We start from the raw sequence: 20,440 nt of genomic DNA, 5'->3' as shown, positions 1-20,440 counted from the left end.
GGATGCTATGGACTTGATCTAAGTAGGGTATTGACTATATGAGACTTGTGTTCTGCAAGTGTGTCCACCTCTGGGGCTGTTTGTTACATGTGGCCATTTGCCTAGTGTGTTTAAGAGACTGGGAGCGAGAGGTCTCGCTGAACTGACTACCATCAGGAAAGAGCACTGGTTTCATTGGCTAGGCTCTAAATTAAAGTCCACAGGGCTACTATTTGCCTAAAAGGAAAATACTAGAAGACAGAGGGACCTGTGGGAGGTGTGTGGCCTTCCAGCAACAGCCAGGGCTTTGTTTTTTTCTGCCCAGTCCTGTTGAACTCAGGGGCGTATCCAAACTTCAGCGGTAGGGGGGGGGGGCAGAGCCAAGGTGAGGGGGCACATTTTAGCCCTCCCCCCGCCACCATTGCCAACACCCCCCCCCCCCGCCATTGCAGACACCCCCCCATTGCAGATATCACCCCTTCCCCCCCTGCCCCGCCATTGCCGACACCTCCAACAACTTTGCCCCCCCCCCGCCCGCCATCGCCTACCTTTGCTGGCGGGGGACCCCAACCCCCGCCAGCCGACGTCTTCTTCCTTCGTTTAGTTTCTGACTGAGTCTGATGTCCTGCACATTGTACGTGCAGGACGTCAGACTCAAGAAACCAAACGAAGGAAGAAGACTTCAGCTGGCGGGGGTTGGGTCCCCCGCCAGCAAAGGTAGCAGACGGCGGCAGGTGGGGGGTTGAGAGGGTCGTCGGTAGGGGGGTCCAGGGCCAAATCTGCAGGGGCCCTGGCCCCCATGGCAGCTACGCCCTGAGTGAGACTGCCTTTGATAATATAAGAGGGTGCGGGATTTTCTTTAAAGCCTCATTTGAAGGGTTCTGTGAGAAGGCATAGCGACATTCTTTTGGAGAGACTTCAAACGCTACGGGGCCCTGTTTACTAAGGTGTGCTAGCGTTTTTAGCTCATGCTAAAAATGAGCACACACTAACTGTTCCGATGCCCATAGGAATATTATGGACGCCTACAGTTAGAGCGCACTAATGCTTAACGCGCACTAAAAACGCTAACACGCCTCTAGTGCGGCTTAGTAAACAGGGCCCAATATGTTTTCTTCCACTAGATACTCCTGTTTGCAACATTAAAGACTTTTCTTGCAATCAAACAGGGTGTCCTGACTATATTTGACTGCTGCCTATGCCAAGCAAAAAGGAATTACAGCAGTGGCATAGCTAGACCAAGGAGGTTTTATGACAGGAGATGGCATGAGCCTATTTGGCCTATTCTGTGGACTGAAGCCAGTGGGCAGAGCTTGCCGCCATATTGTGTGACCCTCAAACATTTGCAGATGCTATTGAAAACAATAGCAAACTTGTGAGGTTTATGACTGCCTATATGTGGGGAGGTTTTCTTAATTTGAAAGCTTCCCATACATACCCTGAGGGTTTTTTTTAACCTCTGGGAGGGTCCTGGGGCGTGATCCACAGTCTGCAGATGCGGGTGCTCTGGAGCAGCAAACTTGCTTTTTGGAGCTGCGGAAGGCTCAGTTTTTGTAGGGAGCAGCTTTAAGAAAGGCCCTGGCTCTGCCTGAGCATCAGGGCCAAGTTGTGGAGACCCTCCCCCCCCCTCCCCCAGCAGTAAACAAAGCTGTCAAAAAAAAACCCCACACATAGGCTGTCATAAACTAAAATTTAGCCCATGCTCATGGAATTAGCATGGACTAAATTTTATACCTACGAAGCCCATTTTTTACCTATGGGCTTCGTAGCATTTAACGTGTGCTAATTCTGTTAGTGCGTGCTAAACGTTAATAAAAGGGCCTTAAATGTTATGCTGATTTCTTAGGCTCACCTAAGTGGTTACTGTTTTTGCATTACCCCCAGACCTTGCACCTATTTTACTTGCCACTGCTGCTCATCCCTGGCAAAATATCATATTTTCCGTACATAGTAACATAGTAGATGACGGCAGAAAAAGACCTGCACGATCCATCTAGTCTGCCCAACAAGACAAACTCGTATGTGCCGCTTCTTGTGTATACCTTACCTTGATTTGTATCTGCCATTTTCAGGACACAGACCGTAGAAGTCTTGCCCAGAACTAGCCCCACCACCCAAACACCAGCCCCGCCTCCCAATCTCGGCTAAGCTTCTGAGGATCCATTCCTTCTGAAGCTTAGCCGAGATAGGAGCCAACGTTTCAAAATTATTGGGGGTGCTAAGCCCAGTGGAAATAACCCCTCCCTGGACACATACAAGGAATTTCCTCAATATTGGGGGCAGGGGCGTATCTGAACTGCAGCGGTAGGGGGGGCCAGGGCCAGAGTGAGGGGGCTGTTTCTGAGTCTGATGTCCTGCACGTACAACGTGCAGCGACGTCAGACTCAAAAGAAACTTTCGTCGGCGCCAGCTTCAGTGGGAAAATGAAAGGACCTCGGCTTGGCTGGCGGGGGTTGGGGGTCCCCCGCCAGCTGACGGAATTCTTTAAAAGCAGCCAGCAGCGGCAGGAGGACGCGGACCTCGACTGGCGGGGGTTGGGGTCCCCCGCCAGCGAAGGTAGGCGAGCAACGGAGGGGGAGGGTTGGCAGCGGTAGGGGGGTCCAGGGCGAAATCTGCGGGGGCCCAAGCCCCTGAGGCCCCACGCAGATACGCCCCTGATTGGGGGTGCTCAAGCACCCACAGAGTCAGCTCCTATGCCGTACATGTTTTTGTTTGGTTGCTATGCCACTCGGGTTTTTTTTTCTTTCTTTTTTCCTTTTGCTTCTTTTGCAAATACGCTCCCGCTTTGAATTTGGCAATTCTTCACTCCACCTCCCTCCTCCCCTCTAATTTTTTTTTTGTAAAGAAAGCTTTGGCCTACATTCTGGTAGTGGCATACCCTGCATTTTTGACAAATGAAAAACAGAGTTTGGGGAATGCTGAGCAGTTCCAGTGCCTGGGTAGCCAAAGGAAATATAAAATCAATTAACAGCATAATTTAAGTCTTCACCTGCCCTGTAAAAAAAAAAGAGCTGGTGTTTGCTCTAGTAAGAGGCATCCGCCTAAGGCTCTAACTCCCTTATGTAAAGCGATATGTGTACATTGCGGTGCTCTTACTGTCATAACATTATTGAAGCATTACCTGCACTTGTCACATACATTAAGAATTACAAAGAAGATGCACATGATCGGTGTTTTGACCTGTGACATCCATGAGTCGGCTGGCGAGGCCAGCAGCGGTTTTGCACTCCAACCAAGATGGAAGCTGCTACTTTATTGATCCATGCTGATGCAAGACCACCTTGCATCAGCATGGAGTGCAGGGGTAGCCTAGTGGTTAGTGCAGTGGACTTTGATCCTGGGGAACTGAGTTCGACTCCCACTGCAACTCCTTGTGACTCTGGGCAAGTCACTTAACCCTCCATTGCCCCTGGTACAAAATAAGTACCTGAATATATGTAAACCGCTTTGAATGTAGTTGCAAAAACCTCAGAAAAGCGGTAGATCAAGTCCCATTTCCCTTTCCCTTATGACATCACAATATCAGAAGTGAGCCAAGTATCGGGCAATCAAGCCATTGTGACATCACTGATGAGGTTGGCTCTTATTGGGGGAATGAGTGGAGGAGGAGCCTAGTGGTTAGTGCAGTGGACTCTGATTCTGGGGAACTGGGTTCCATTCCCACTGCAGCTCCTTGTGACTCTGGGCAAGTCACTTAACCCTCCATTGCCCCTGATACAAAATAAGTACCTGAATATATGTAAACCGCTTTGAATGTAGTTGCAAAAACCTCAGAAAGGTGGTATATCAAGTCCCATTTCCCTTTCCTACCAGTTCTTCACCAGCAGGCAATCTGTGTCACCTAGGCACAAAGTCTATGATGAGATGTGGGTTATAAAGTGGGCAAAGGAAAAAAGAGAGGTACAAATCACAGTGGTCCTAGAAAATCATTTGTATTTGTAAATCTAATTTTCCTCTTCATTTATCATCAATTCTGATGTTGATTTACATTGTATTACATTGGTAGGGAAAGCATAGAACACAGAACCACATTTCAATATGGCCACATCCCAGTATGACTGCCTCCTGCCATGTGGCTTCTTTGGCATAGGTGCCCTTTACAATGTACAGTAGGAGTTAAGCAAGCCTGTAACCCACTCGGGGTGTTTCTTGTGGAAAATAACTACAATATATCCTACTGGGTATCAAACAATTTCAATATAGTTACTCTGAGTACAAAATCTTTTACTCCAAATAACTCCAGGCTCCACCCTTTCTGCCTCGCCTCACCCCATGCCTGGCATAAACTCCCTGAGCCCATACGCCAGGCCCCCTCCCTGCCCATCTTCAAAGCCTTGCTCAAAGCCCACCTCTTCAATGTCGCCTTCGGCACCTAACCACCGTTTCTCTATTCAGGAAATCTAGACTGCCCCAACTTGACATTTCGCCCATTAGATTGTAAGCTCCTTGGAGCAGGGACCATCCTTTTTGTTAATCTGTACAGCGCTGCGTAACCCTAGTAGCGCTCTAGAAATGTTAAGTAGTAGTAGTAGTATACTATGTTTTATAAAAGCACATCACCATTATAACATAGCCTACCAACACTGCATCTTTATTATCTAAATTTTAAAATCTAATACCTGAATTGTCTGCAAAATCAAAAAAGTACCAAAAATGTACTACCTTAATGTAAAGTGTTCATGAATAATTTCGTCACTCAAAATATCTTTCTGAACCATGCCCTACATATATTCTACCAAATGATGCACCCAAAATATAGAAAGTTCCACTGCATTTCATCTTCAAACGCCCTGCATTGCACAAACCAGGCAGATAATGGTGCGATGTAGATCCGTCGTGACAGAAGTTCTAAACCATAAGTCACCATGAAAATCTTACTTGAAATTCAAAATTCACCAATAAACTGTAATATCTGTTACTGGAGTAAATGTTTCTCAGCAATATACTTTCTAAATCAAGAACACTTGCAGTTTCCGATTTCTCACGTATTCACACTCACACCGTGCATTCAGCACTTGAATGTAGAATATCAAAAAACATATAAGCAGTTAGGCCCAATTTGGACCAGGTTTCGCTGAACAGCTTCGTCAGGGGACAAATTTATTACTTATAATCCAACTCATGCCTACATTCCCAATGCGGAATTTCCTCACAGGACCAGTGCATTTTTTTCTAGCAAAAAAGGCTCCGGTACTCAAATCCCAGGCCACCCTTCAGGGGTGGGGTGATCACTGAGAGACCCACCCCACCATAAACAGGTCCCCTGCAACCAGTCACAGAGTCTATGACAAGACAGAATTGGTGTGTAGAACCTGAACTCTGTCCTTAAAACTTGGATTGCATGGGTCAATTTTAGCAGACAATGGAAAAGGTGCCGGTACTCAGTACCGGGGCGTAGCCAGACCTCGGCGGGAGGGGGGTCCAGAGCCCGAAGTAGGGGGGGCACAGTTTAGGCTGTTTCCCCCAGCCGCTGACCCCCTCCCCCACCAGTTTAGACCCCCCCCTCCTGCCGCCGACCCACCGCCACCGCCAACTCTCCCCCATCGCCGCCTCCGCTGCCGCCAGGTACCTTTGCTGGCGGGGGGTCCCAAACCCCCGCCAGCCAAAGTCCTCTTCAGCGCCGGTTGACTCCGACACCTTCGCTGTTGATCTATTTCTGACTCCTGACGTCCTCCGTGCACGTCCTGTATGTAGCCCCGTGCAGGACGTGCACGCAGGACGTCGGGAGTCAGAAACAGATTAACAGCGAAGGCGCTGGAGTCAACCGGCGCTGAAGAAGACTTCGGCTGGCGGGGGTTGGGGACCCCCGCCAGCAAAGGTACCTGGGGTCAGCGGTGGGACGGGGGGGGCCAAACTAGAGGGGGCCAGGGCTTAATTTGTGGGGGGCAATGCCCCCGTGGCCCCACCTAGCTACGCCCCTGCTCAGTACCCCCAAGTACCTCCTCAAAAAAAGCCCTGCACAGGACTGACTCCTTCAAAGTGGCACCAGAGTTTAAAGGTGTAGTATTGGTATGCTGTGTTATAAAGGTGGTGCACTTTTATAAGTAGCAAAAGAAAGCATCAAACGGGACAAGATTCCTTTAATCACACAACTTAGGAAACAATCTTCAAAAAAAATGACCCCAACACTGAGAGACAGTGTTTTCATTTTGATAACTGTGTGGAGGAGCAAGTTTTGCCACTACATATGGTCCTTACAACTTTGTGACCTCTGACGCAGGCGCTGTGCGCCGAAACACGGCCCATGTCGGGTCATTTTGTTTGAAGATTGCTTCCTAAGTTGTGTGGAAAATGTATATAGGACACTCTCTTCTTGCCTCTAAAAGGAAGCTGAACAGAAGTGACTAAAACAAAGCAAGCCCTCCTGGCAAAGGAAAAACACTTTAGAGTTCAGTTTTTCTCTTTAAAACAACAAGGTAACTTTAAAACAATACAGGAACGTAAGACCTTTGAAGTCAGAATGATTGAATATTTTGACACCCTACACACAGGACTTAACAAGGATCTGGGTTTTCTAGCACATTGTAAACCATAAGATTGTATTTCTCTGTTTATCACCCTCCTCTTACGTACCCACACCCATCCTATTAGAATATCAATGAAATGCTTTGATGTCCCCATGCATACCACCTACCCACCCCCTCCCTCCCACCCTGCCAGACTGTCAAAGTAATACTTGGATGTTTCACTATCTGCTACTACATTTGCTTTTTTCCGATCTGACGAAGAAGGGCAACCTTCGATAGCTAATCAAGAAATGTATTAAGTTATGTCCAATAAAAAAGGTATCATCTTATTTTCTTTTCTATGTTTTATTTTGTTTGATTTCTATAGATTCTACATGGAATGTTGCTATTCCACTAGCAACATTCCATGTAGAAGTCGGCCCTTGTAGATCAGCAATGTGGCCGCGCAGGCTTCTGCTTCTGTGAGTCTGACGTCCTGCATGTACGTGCAGGACGTCAGACTCACAGAAACAGAAGCCTGCGCAGCCTTCTACATGGAATGTTGCTAGTGGAATAGCAACATTCCATGTAGAATCTCCAATAGTAGCAACATTCCATGTAGAATCTCCAATAGTATCTATTTTACTGTCATAGTAATGCTTGAAGGTTTTCACTTATATACACTGTCAGCTAGCACATTTGCTTATTTCCGATCTGAGGAAGAAGGGCAACCTTCGAAAGCTAATCAAGAAATGTATTAAGTTATGTCCAATAAAAAAGGTATCATCTTATTTTCTTTTCCATGTTTTATTTTGTTTGATTTCTATTGATCTCTTTTATAATAATGCTAAAATTTATTAGAGTAAATAAATGGTTACAATAAAAATTCTTTTATCCTAGTATTACAGACAATTGAATTACTATTTATATCAGTCCAAATTTCAGTATAAGGAAAATAAAATCTCTCTCTCTCTCTCTGTGTTTTTACTTCGGAAGCTGTCAGACTACTGAGGCTCAATACTGTCCAATCACTTAATGCCTTACATTTTCTCTCTTACTTGTCTGGTATTCTTCAACTCTGACCTCTAAAGGTCACCTTCACATAATTTTGTTTCTTTGGTATTTTTTTCTCAAACATTGATCATTTGCCCTTTGTAACTCCAAATCTCCCTGAATATCTTAACACTCACATTTCCTTCACTGAAAATGTCCCTGTGTTAATTCAGAATCTGTTTGAAACAAACAAACGGACAAGTTCTGGTCACAGTTCCTTCCCCTATTCTTCTCACACTCTTACATCCTGTTCTCTTTTGTTCTGCTTTCTTATTTGACTTTTAGTTCTTTTCCTTTTTCAGATTTTAATTGATTGTAACCTGCTTTGATTGCTTTGTTCAAATTCAGTATATGAACTGTAAGTATTTTATTGGGTTTTAGTACCTAGGCCCCTGCTCTCTTAACTTTGCTTAGGAATAGCAAGTCCTCTATTCTAGTATAAAGAAAACCACTACACTTGAAGTGATTTCTCACTACTGTTCTGGAATAGGCAATTATATGTCCTTATCCTTGCCAGTTGGGGGGGGGGGGGGGGGAGAAGTTAAAGTTTTTCCACCATATAGGTGACCTCTTATAACCTCCGACCGGTGAGTTCTTCAAATAGTCCGACTCGGATACACCTTCAATTTGTTTTCCAAACCTCCAAATTGTCCACCGAGAGCCGATTCTTTCAACTCTCAGCACAAAGCAAGTACTCCGCTCTTCTCAAGGCCCATGCGGTCAAACCCGTTCCACCAGGGGAAGAAGGGTATGGATTCTATTCCAGGTACTTCCTGGTGGTTGGGAGGCGGGGATAGTGCTGGGCAGACTTATACGGTCTGTGCCAGAGCTGGTGGTTGGGGAGGCGGGGCTGGTGGTTGGGAGGCGGGGATAGTGCTGGGCAGACTTATACGGTCTGTGCCCTGAAAAAGACAGGTACAAATCAAAGTAGGGTATACACAAAAAGTAGCACACATGAGTTTATCTTGTTGGGCAGACTGGATGGACCGTGCAGGTCTTTTTCTGCCGTCATCTACTATGTTACTATGTTGTTAAAGTTTATAGCCCAGTTACCAGGGCTAAGCAAGCCTGTCTATGGTCTGTGAGAAAACCAAGACACAAGCTAGCTAATTGCCCTACTAGATCAGGAAAAGGAATGGTATACAAAGCTGACTGATTTGAAAAACCAAACAGCTCCATACAGTGGTTAAAGGAATCTTGTCCTGTTTTCGGAAGGCTCTTGGTGCTTTCTTTTGCTACTTGGACTTTTGTTTTGTGCTTTGCACCCTCCATTGCCCCAGGTACAAATAAGTACCTGTATATACTATGCAAACCGCTTTGAATGTAGTTGCAAAACCACAGCAAGGTAGTATATCAAGTCCCATTTCCCTTTCCCTATTTGAGATTCTAAATGGAATGTTGCCACTATTGGAGATTCAGTTGCTACTATTGGAGATTCTACATGGAATGCTGATGTTGCCACTATTCGAGATTCTGCATGGAATGTTGCTACTATTTGAGATTCAGTTGCTACTATTGGAGATTCTACATGAAATGCTGATGTTGCCACTATTCGAGATTCTGCATGGAATGTTGCTACTATTTGAGATTCAGTTGCTACTATTGGAGATTCTACATGGAATGCTGATGTTGCCACTATTCGAGATTCTGCATGGAATGTTGCTACTATTTGAGATTCAGTTGCTACTATTGGAGATTCTACATGGAATGCTGATGTTGCCACTATTCGAGATTCTGCATGGAATGTTGTTACTATTTGAGATTCTACATGGAATGTTGCTATTCCACTAGCAACATTCCATGTAGAAGCCTGCCCTTGCAGATCAGCAATGCGGCTGCGCAGGCTTCTGTTTCTGTGAGTCTGATGTCCTGCACAGCTGCTCCCAGCACCCCAGGAGGTAACAGCAATGCAAGGGGGGGGGGGGGGTTGGAGGTGATGTGCCAGAGGTGGGGTGGGGGTGACACTGCACTGGGGGGGGGAGATACTGCACCTAGGGGCGGTCGCTGCATCCAGAGGGGGTGCACAGCGGCAATCCGCCCTGGGTGGCAGTTGACCAAGGAACACCACTGCATTTAATTCCTGATTTTATCCAAATACATATTTTTGTGAGATTCCTGAGAGAAAAGAAGGCATAATAGAATCAAACGGCATTAATAATTTTATAAATTAAGAGTATAGTGCAGGCTACATGAGGCTATTAAAATATAATCAAACAAATAAGGCCTCAGAGCTCACAGAGCAGCTATTGGTCTGCTCAAATAGCCACCAACTTTACCTCACATTCGAGTCTCCAAATATTATCATTGGTCTTAATAACTTATATTCTCAAAGAAGGCAATAAAAAAACTCCAATTGGAGAAAAAAATTGCTCCCTAAAAACACAGAGAAAAATAGCCAAATTCATGTAAACTGCATCATACACCCAAGCAAAGTCCCAAAACTGTTCCTTGGGGAACATGTACTGCTTATTTCTAGGATAATCAGTATAAAATGTATAGTACTTTTTGGGATCTTGCCAGGTATTTGTTGGAAACAGGATGCTGGGCTTGATGGACCTTCAGTCTGTCCCAGTATGGCAATACGTATGCACTAACTTAAAAATAAAATAAAATCCAAGTACCCAGAGTTTAAACAAGATTATTACAGGGTGGCTTACATTTTTTTTCTGCTACGGTGTTTAGTAACATCAGTTCCAGTAAGTGGATGTGACATGCCCGGGGCATTTCTATTTTTCTAATGACTTTTACGAAACTATGTGGAAAGCAAGAGCAGCCAGCTGAGAAGGATCACAGCTCCAAACACTGGCCTAAAAGTCTGCTTTGAACAGTTTGATTTATTAGGCAAGCAATCTTTGTACGGAAAAACTCAACATCGAAGTGATGCCGGGGAGGTTGCCAGAGATACCCATGCTGTAATGCTTTAACTAAAGTTCTTGCCTAGGGGATGGCAAGAGCCGATTATGACCCTGGATAAAAGCACAGGTCAACAGCTGTTTAATAACTCTTCTGTTCCCTAAACCCACCCCTCCCTCCATTTCTGTTAGGTCTCATCCTGTCCGTTCAGCAATGCCTACATCGGCTAATCAGGTGTATAATCCGCTTACAGACTTGGGGCCCTGTTTACTAAGCCATGCGATAGCAGTGGCGTAGCCAGTATGGGGTCATGGGGGCCTGGGCCCCCGTAGATTTGCCCCGGACCCCCCCTGCTGACGACCCTCTCGACCCCCCCCTCCCGCCGCCAACCCGCTGTTGCCTACCATTGCTGGTGGTGGGGGACCCCAACCCCCGCCAGCTGAGCCAAGGTCCTCTTCTTCCCAATCCCGTGCAAGGCTTCGTTCTAGTCTGACGTCCTGCATGTTGTATGTGCAGGACGTCAGACTCACAGAAACAGAACGAAGCCTTGCAGATCAGCCAGTGAGGTCCTCTTCTTCCGGTGCAAGGCTTCGTTCTGTTTCTGTGAGTCTGACGCCCTGCACATACAACATGCAGGACGTCAGACTAGAACGAAGCCTTGAGCGGGATTAGGAAGAAGAGGACCTTGGCTCGGCTGGCGGGGGTTGGGGTCCCCCGCCAGCAAAGGTAGGCGACGGTGGGTTAGAGGGGGGATCAAAGATGGCGGTGGGGGGGTTCAGCAATGGTGGGGGGGGGCTCTGGAACCCCCTCCCACCGAAGTCTGGCTACGACCCTGTGCGATAGGCATGCTAGCGTTTTTAGAGCGCACTAAAAATTAGCACACCCATAGAAATATATGGGTGTCTTTAGCGTTTAGCGTGCGCTAAAAATGCTAGCGCACCAAGGGAGGCAGACTCAAGAAAAATGTCAGGAAGTATTTTTACGGAGAGAGTGGTGAACACTTGGAATGCCCTCCCGCGGGAGGTGGTAGAGATGAAAACGGTAACGGAATTCAAAAATGCGTGGGATAAACCTAAAGGAATCCTGTTCAGAAGGAATGGATCCTCAAAAGCTTAGCGGAGATTGGGTGGCAGCAACGGTGGTAGGGAGGCAGGGCCAGTGGTTGGGAGGCGGGGCTAGTGCTGGGCAGACTTCTACGGTCTGTGCCCTGAAAATGGCAGATACAAATCAAGGTCAGGTATACACATAAAGTAGCACATATGAGTTTATCTTGTTGGGCAGACTGGATGGACCGTACAGGTCTTTCTCTGTCGTCATCTACTATGTTAAGTAAACAGAGCCATTGGTGAACTCTTTGTTGCAGGGAGGTAAATATGCATAGGATACGGGAATAATTACCCTTAGACCTTTGTTAAAAGGAGATGAACTGGACTCTATGGATTAACCACCACTCCGTTGCAAATATTCCTACATTGACGAACGTTATTGAAGCAATAGTGACCTTACAGCTTCAGGAATGTCTGGATTTCTTTGATTTGTTAGATCCTTTATAATCAGGCTTTCATCCATTATATAGTACGGAAACTATACTTTTAGCTTTATTAACTTTTGGGTTATCTTGATAAGAATGTGGGAGTGTTATTGATGCAGCTAGATTTATCGGCAACATTTGATTTATTAAATCATGAGGTATTGTTTTGTAAAATGGAAGCACTGGGGGGGTGGGAGGGAATATGTTGAGATGGTCTGATGGTTTAAAAAAAAAAAAAAGATGTCTACAGGTTTGTTGGCAAGAAAGATTTTCTGATTCATGACATAGGCAACATGTTGGTTCTCCTTTGTCCCCTATTCTTTTTCATATCTATGGGGCCCTTTAACAAAGCGGCGGTGAGCCCAATGTGGACTTACCACTTGCTGAAAAGGAAGTACTGCCAGGGTACCGCAGCAGCTTGGCAGTAGTTCCCTCCTCAGCGCACGGTAATCACTGCCTGGTTAGCACTGGGTTAGCGCAGGAGCCCTTACCGCCACCTCAATGGTTGGCGGTAAGGGCTCCCTCCTGAAATGGCCGCACGGCAAGTGCTTCACTTGCTGCAAGGCCATTTCCCGAAGAAAAGAAAGACCTACCTTTTACCTGCTGCGGTAAAAGGGAGCCTCAGCTCGTATCAAAAACATGCACCAATGCCAGCACAGGCCCCCTTACGCCGCAGCTTGGTAAAAGGGGCCCTAAGTGAGTGAATTGGGTGAGTTGCTGCATAGGAGAAATATTGAATACTTTTCCTAAAGAGATGATATTGTGCTGATTTTCACCATCTTATCAAACCTTAATACTGTGAAGCTGTTGATGAATGATATTTTTTATGAATATAACATGTTTTAATGATTAACCCTGACAAAACAAATGTTTTGTGGGTTCACCGCAAGAGGGCAGTCTCATTGTAAGGTGTTGGCGGTCAATGACTGTTAACTTAGATGTGTATGGCTTTCAGGCTTATTTTCGAAAGAGAAGGGTGCCCATCTTTCGACACAAATCGGAAGAGGGGTGTCCTTCTCACAGGGTCGCCCAAATCGGCATAATCGAAAGCCGAATTTGGGCGTCCTCAACTGCTTTCCGTAGCGGGGATGACCAAAGTTCCCGGGGGAGTGTCGGAAGCATAGCGAAGGCGGGACTGGGGCGTGCTTAACACATGGGCGTCCTCGGCCGACAATGGAAAAAAGAAGGGCGTCCCTAACGAACACTTGGACGACTTTACATAGTCCCTTTTTTTCTTACGACCAAGCCACAAAAATGTGACCTAAATGACCAGATGACCACTGGAGGGAATCGGGGATGACCTCCCCTTACTTCCCCAATGGTCACTAACCCCCATCCTAGCATAGAGCTAGCCTCAAATATCATACCCAGCTCCATGACAGCAGTATGCAGGTCCCTGGAGCAGTTTTAGTGGGTACTGCAGTGCACTTCAGGCAGGTGGACCCAGGCCCATCCCCCCCTACCTGTTACACGTGTGGTGGTAAATGTGAGCCCTCCAAAACCCACCACAAACTCACTGTACCCACATGTAGATGCCCCCCTTCATCCCTAAGGGCTATGGTAGTGGTGTACAGTTGTGGGGTATGGGTTTTGGGGGGGGTTGGGGGGCTCAGCACACAAGGTAAGGGAGCTATGCACCTGGGAGCTTTTTCTGAAGTCCACTGCAGTGTCTCCTAGGGTGCCCGGTTGGTGTCCTGGCATGTGAGGGGGACCAGTGCACTACGAATGCTGGCTCCTCCCATGACCAAATGGCTTGGATTTGGTCATTTCTGAGATGGGCGTCCTCGGTTTCCATTATCGCTGAAAATCGGGGACGACCATCTCTAAGGTCGACCTAAATGTTGAGATTTGGGCATCCCCGACCGTATTATCAAAGCGAAAGATGGATGCCCATTTTGTTTCGATAATATGGGTTTCCCCGCCCCTTCGCAAGGACGTCCTACGAGGACGTCCTCAGGAAAACTTGGGCGCCCCGTTCGATTATGCCCCTCTTTGTGACATTAACATCTCCATAAAGTGGGAAATAAAGCTTTTGGGAGTCTAGTCTGACTATGGAAATACATGTTAATCTGGTTCAAAAGATTATGTTCAAGCTGAAACTGTTGCATAGACAAAGATTTTTTTTTTTGGAGAATCATTATTTTCAGCATATTATTCTTACATTTTCACTACTGTAATGTCTGTTATTGGGCATCTCAGCAAAATAAATGCAAATGCTTCAAGTTCTGCCAAATGTATCTGCTTTTTTTGATTCTGTTGCTCTGCTTGAGAGCTCCCGTACCACTCTCCGTCTTGGGTTATTTACAGGGCACTCTTGAGCTTGGGGCTATATACATATTCACAAGGTTCCTGTCCATGCCTATCCTGTAAAGAGATTTTATTTCCAAAGGCTGCAGTCCTCCTCACAGTATACCTTCTCTGTATCAGGCTCAGACCCCCCTAGTCTGACCCTCCTCCAGTGGTGAGTAGTGACCCCACTCTGGATCCTTGCTGGTCCTGGGACAAGCTCTCCCTAGCTCCGGTCCCCTGCTCCGGGCTAACCACTGAGGAAAGGGCTGTTATCAGTTCGGTCCTCAGGTCGGCACTTTTTAACATCTTCATGAGTGATATTGCAGAAGGACTGTCTGGTAAGGTTTGTCTCTCTGAGGATGACGCCAAACTCTGTAATAGGGTGGACACCCCAGAGGGTGTGGATGGTATGAAGAAGGATCTAACGAAGCTTGAAGAATGGTCCAATAATTGGTAACGAAGAAATGCAGGGCCATGCACTTGGGGTGCAAGAATCCAAGGGAACGGTACAATATTGGGGGTGAAGTGCTTCTGGGTACGAAAGAAGGTAAGGACTTGGGGGTGATTGAACTTAAGGTGGCCAAACAGGTAGAAAAGGCGACAGTCAAAGCCAGAAAGATGCTTGGGTGCATAAGGAGAGGGATGAGCAGCAGGAAAAAAGAGTGATAGTGCCCTTGTATAAGTCTCTGGTGAGGCCCCATTTAGAGTATTGTGTGCAATTCTGGAGACCGCACCTACGGAAAGATATAAACCTCTATGTGAAACACTCTTTCTTGGCGAGAAAGAGAAGAAACCGCCAAATTGTACCGCACTAAAACTCAACCGAAAGAGAACATAGCGGTTCTACCATAACGGTTGATACACTGGGTTTCATCTTTTGTAAGATACATTTTTTTTCCATCAAGAAGTCTTTGAGAGATTGTACAGACTCCTGCGGCAGGCCAGTGGGCCAAAATAAGGCCACGTCGAGTCTACACAGTGATAGAAATAAACTTGGATACATTAAGTATTGTCAAGACTTATTTTCAAGTCAACTTCGCTGTTTGCAGTATGCTTTCGAGCGTCCGAAGATTACATCGTCTACTTAGAGCATCGCCTCTGCCTGATAATACCACCCAGAAACCCCACATGGGTTTAAAGTCTCAAACAAAGAATGGCCAGTGTGCTTGATCAACTTCTTCACACAGAGGGAGGTTCGAGCTGCGGAGCTCTTCAGCTGGCAGGGCTTGGGCATCCCTGTCAGCTAAGGTAATATTTTTAATTGGGAGGGGGAAAGAATGGGTGGCCCTCCTGTCCACCTGGGTCCCCCCCCCCCCCCCAAAAATGGGCTACTATCTACGCCCCTGCCTTACGTATGCATTCTGTAGACTATGCGGTCGTTTAATCTTGACCAGGAAATTCGCTTGAGGGCTAGAGCAGGTGTGTCAGCCCTTTCCAAGGGCTATTCTGTCAAGGCAGATAGACGCATGAGTTTGTGCTTCTGATCCCAGTTCTCGGGGCACACCCAGCTAGCCATCAGGTTTCCAGGAAATCCACATTGAATATGTACCAGATAGATTTCCATACACGGACTCTTTGGTATACAAATCCATCTTATACATATTCATTGTGGATATCCTGACAGGCTGGGTGTGCTCTGAGGACTGGGTTCAGAAGACCTACTTTATAGAATAGATATTATGCACCTTTCAACTGGTTCAGGGTCTGTAACCTCTTTATAAATTTACTCTATTTAAGGGTAATTTTTTAAAGCATTGTCTCCATGTAAATTGTGTTTTATATGCCAAAAAGGGTTCGTTTAAAATTGGGTGGTGGTATATGTTTGTAGAAAACATGTTGGCTCCGATTTATCTGTGTTGCTGGGGACGTAGTGTGGGAGAAGCTGTGGTGGAAATGTGATACACACATATGTGTTCTCAAATAGCAGGAACACGCATAGAGAACATACACAAACTATGTTCATAAATGTACGCCTTCTTCAGAGCAGGTGGAAATTGGTGTTAAGAGGATTTGGGGCCCATTTATCAAGGTACGGTGGGACTTAACTTAGCACAGTGTTTCCCAAGTCCGGTCCTGGAGTACCCCCTTGCCAGTCAGGTTTTCAGGATATCCACAATGAATATGCAGAAAAGAGATTTGCATATAATGGAGGCAGTGTATGCAAATCAAGTGCATGCATATTCATTGTGGATATCCTGGAAAACCTGACTGGCAAGGGGGTACTCCAGGACTGGACTCGGGGAAACATTAACTTAGCACACTCTAACTCAGGACTTTCCTGTGTGCTAAACCCAGATTTACCACAGCATCAAAGGTGGGCTGATTTGGGGGGTTTTTCTTCTTTCGCAGGTCTTGCACTAGTGTTTCATTAGTGCACGGCACCTGGGAAAAAAATAACACAAGAGTACTTACTGCCTCCTATTTAGCAGGGACATAGTGCTCCCTCGTTAACCCTTCATCATCCCGTTAGCACTCACTAATGCAAACACACTAGCTAGATAATGCGGGAGTGCCCAGTCTCCACCTATGACATGCCCCGCGTCCCATGGTAAAACCTTTTAAGCCCACAATCCTTGTATGATAACACAAACTTCAGGCTTTTATTGGAATGTCATGTTCACAAAGACTGGTCGTTGCTTGCATTGTGTTTACCTGGTTTCCATGAGAAACAGACCAGAGAGGGGTTGACGCTGTAGCAAGTTCAGTCCTTCTCATGTATGCCCATCACCTTCACAATTGCTCTATTGAAAACTTTTGTTGTCTTTTAAGGCTTGTTGGGACATTTGCAAGAACCCCCCCTAAAAAATGTGCATTGGCATCTTTTACTCTTCTGAGCGTAACAAAACATTTGCAACGGTTTATCCAGAAGATGGTGGAAGCAGCAGCGGCTGTGATGATTGCGATGAAGGTACCTGCATATGGAGGGAACAATTGGACAGTGTTCTTAGGATAAGCTACAGATTAAAAGTGCTTTATCTAGGTGTAGCCCATATGTACATTCCAAAACTTACAGGTCAAAAGAGACGAGGAATTAATTTGTTTTGTGTGTTTGGTTTGCTTTGGTTATGGTTTTCAGGGCGGATCATGGTGCTACGTGATTTATTTCACTTTGTTTAGTTCTGATTTCCTTACACACAAGATCCATTACTTCAGTTCTTTCATTATTGTTGTCATGGGCTACACTTAAGTTGAAACACGTGTATCTACATGCAGGACCTAGAATAAACAGCACGTAGACTGCACAGGACACTAGAGCACTAAGTGAATGAATGTAACCTCTCCATAGAGGCACGGGCTTCTGTATCTCTCATTTATATGAGTGTCCTGGCAACTGAAAAGATAAATGTTGAGAAGTGTTTTGGTTATTCTTTTATTTATGGATCAGCCTCTTTTCCAGGGATTCAGCTGCAGGATACGAGCTACGAGCTAAGTGCAGTCTTTTCTTGGCTTTGTGGCTCAAATTCAGAACGATACAAACATTTTGGGGACCGGGGGAGGGAGGTTAACATCTTGCCATATAACTCCTTTGGGGCCATCACTATGTTATGGCTATTGCCAAACCATGACAATTAAATCTCCGGTTAGAGCAGGGGTGGGAAACTATGGTCCTCAAGGGCCACAACCCCAGTCGGGTTTTCAAGATTTCTACAATGAGTGTCCATGAGATTGATTTTGCATGTACTGCTTCCATTGTATGAAAATAGATCTCATGCATATTCGTTGAGGAAATCTTGAAACCCAACTGGGTTGTGGCTGTCGAAGACTGTGGTTGCCCTTCCCTGTGTTAGAAAAATGATCAAATTATTACTGACATAATCCCATATTTTATTGCAAGTTATAATTGCACCAGCATGTGGATTATCTGGAAATACAGTTCTAAGTGAGCTTTTGGGATCGCGTGGAGGGGCATAATCAAACGGGGCGCCCAGGTTTTCCTGAGGATGTCCTCGCAGGACGTCCCAGTGAAGGGGCGGGGAAACCCGTATTATCGAAACAAGACGGGCGTCCATCTTTCGTTTTGATAATACGGTCGGGGACACCCAAATCTCAACATTTAGGTCGACCTTAGAGATGGTCGTCCCCAATTTTCGGCGATAATGGAAACCGAGGACGCCCATCTCAGAAATTTACCAAATCCAAGCCATTTGGTCGTGGCCCCAGCTAGCTTACACCACTGTTCTCGATCCTTCAGTTGCAACTGTTCTAACTCTTCTATCAGCAGTTGCAAGACAATTCATAGTTGATTGGGCAGCACAGAAAACAAACTGCACTAAAGCCTTCGCAGAACGTGGACCACCTGTTGCAGCAGAAAGCTCAAATGTCAACACCCCAGCACACGTTCGTTCGTTCGTAGGGCTGGAAAAATGTACTTATACCGCTGAGAAGAAGAAAATGACAGAAGCAAGAAAAGTCCTGTTCCCGTTCAAGAAACTGTTGAACTGCAAATAAACAAGTACATTGCAGAAATTAGATTCCTACGAAGAACACCATAGAACGTTTTTCAGTTTTGGCATGAGAGAAGTGTGGTCTATGACACATTGACTGCTGTGGCTTTAGATCTTCTGTTGCACCAGAATCACAAACCTTATTGCAGAAAGGACCTTTTTCTCTGTGTGGAATGATGACTGCCGGACAAAGAAATACACCTGAAAACCTAAATGCTAAACTCAGACATAGTGAACACAATAATATTGATATTATTTTGCAATATTTAAAAAAGAAATAAACACTTAGGACCCTGTTTACTAAGCAGTGTTATAGGCGCGTTAATGTTTTTTAACGCACGTTAACCATGGACGTGCCTACAATATCCCTATAGGCTCCTAAGTGATTAGTGGGTGTGCTAAGTGTAGGCACGCTAAAAACAGTAGCACGCCTTAGTAAACAGAACCCTGAGTGATATTCATGTGATATTCTGAGGGCTGTCCTTAATATTTTATTTATTTATTTGTTGCATTTGTATCCCACATTTTCCCACCAATTTGCAGGCTCAATGTGGCTTACATTATGCCGTAATGGCGATCGCCATTTCCGGATAGAGAATTACAAGTGGTATTGCATAAAGGCGCATAAATGGTAAAGTAGAATTCACAGTGGTATTGCTTAGAAGTTCCTGAATGAAAGAGTGAATTATAAAATAAGTTAGATAATCAACTATCAAAAGTTCATTTCCGGCATGAGAAATAAAGTGGTAGTGCGTATTGCGTAACTTTCATTAGTAGCGACGAAGGTTATCAGTCTAGTGTGAAGAGTTTGGTTTTGTCTAGTTCATGTAAAGTCTAGTTGTCTAGTATTTAGGATGGATCGTTATGGTATGACTTCTTGAATAGGTTGGTTTTCAGTAGTTTTCGGAAGATTGTTAGGCCGTGCATTGTTTTTATGGCCTTTGGTAGTGCATGCCATAATTGCTCGCTTATGTAGGAGAAGCTGGATGCATATTTGTTTAATTTTCCGGCTTTTGTCTGTTTGTCCTATTAGTTTGGTTTTTTACACTATGGGGTCCTTTTACTAATGATTATTCTGCGCTAAATGGTAACACGCCCATAGGAATATAATGGGCATCTTATCATTTAACGCACACTAATCATTAGCAAGCACTGAATCTATTAGCGCACCTTAGTAAAAGGACTTCTATGTTTGTTATTCTGTCTGTTATGCTCGCAATAAGAAAGAAAGAAAGAAAGAAAGAAAGACGAACTGAAATTATTTATCATGAGTTTGTGAACTGAATAAGAACTGGACAAGAACTAACATTTTTGGAAGAGGGCGGAATAAAAACTAGAATTACGATTCTTTTCAGAACTAGAATAAAATAAGAATAAAAATTACCAAGAACTAAAACTAAAATTGTATGCTGAAATAAAATATCACGGCTGCTGAGAATCCCGTGAAGATCAGATTAAAGGGATCTTTATAAGGACGGGACACGCAAAAGGCTGACTTTGAAAGATGGGTATAAATCAGCTATCACTATTATTATACATATAAATAGTAAACCAACTCTAACCCTAAGAAGAGAGAGCGTGAGGGAAGTTGGACTATATATTGGAGACAGTGAGAAGACTTCAGGAATGAACTCCCTGCAAAGGCAAATTCTCACCCTAACAAAAAGAGTAGGCGTGAAACTCTAAGTTCAGACTGGAAGAAAAGCAAGAGTAGGATGGAAGCTTTTGTTTGTATGCTCCTATCTGGCTCTTGGCTTTGGCCGAGAGAGGGGAATTCCTCCAAACTGGATAAATAAGAGCTCAGCTGCTCAGAATCACTGAAAGCCAGAACTGAAGCAAGGGCC

This window comes from Microcaecilia unicolor, chromosome 7 (genome assembly GCF_901765095.1).
Source record: "Microcaecilia unicolor chromosome 7, aMicUni1.1, whole genome shotgun sequence".
In the NCBI taxonomy this organism is placed as follows: domain Eukaryota; kingdom Metazoa; phylum Chordata; class Amphibia; order Gymnophiona; family Siphonopidae; genus Microcaecilia; species Microcaecilia unicolor.
This window is presented reverse-complemented; position numbering follows the sequence as displayed.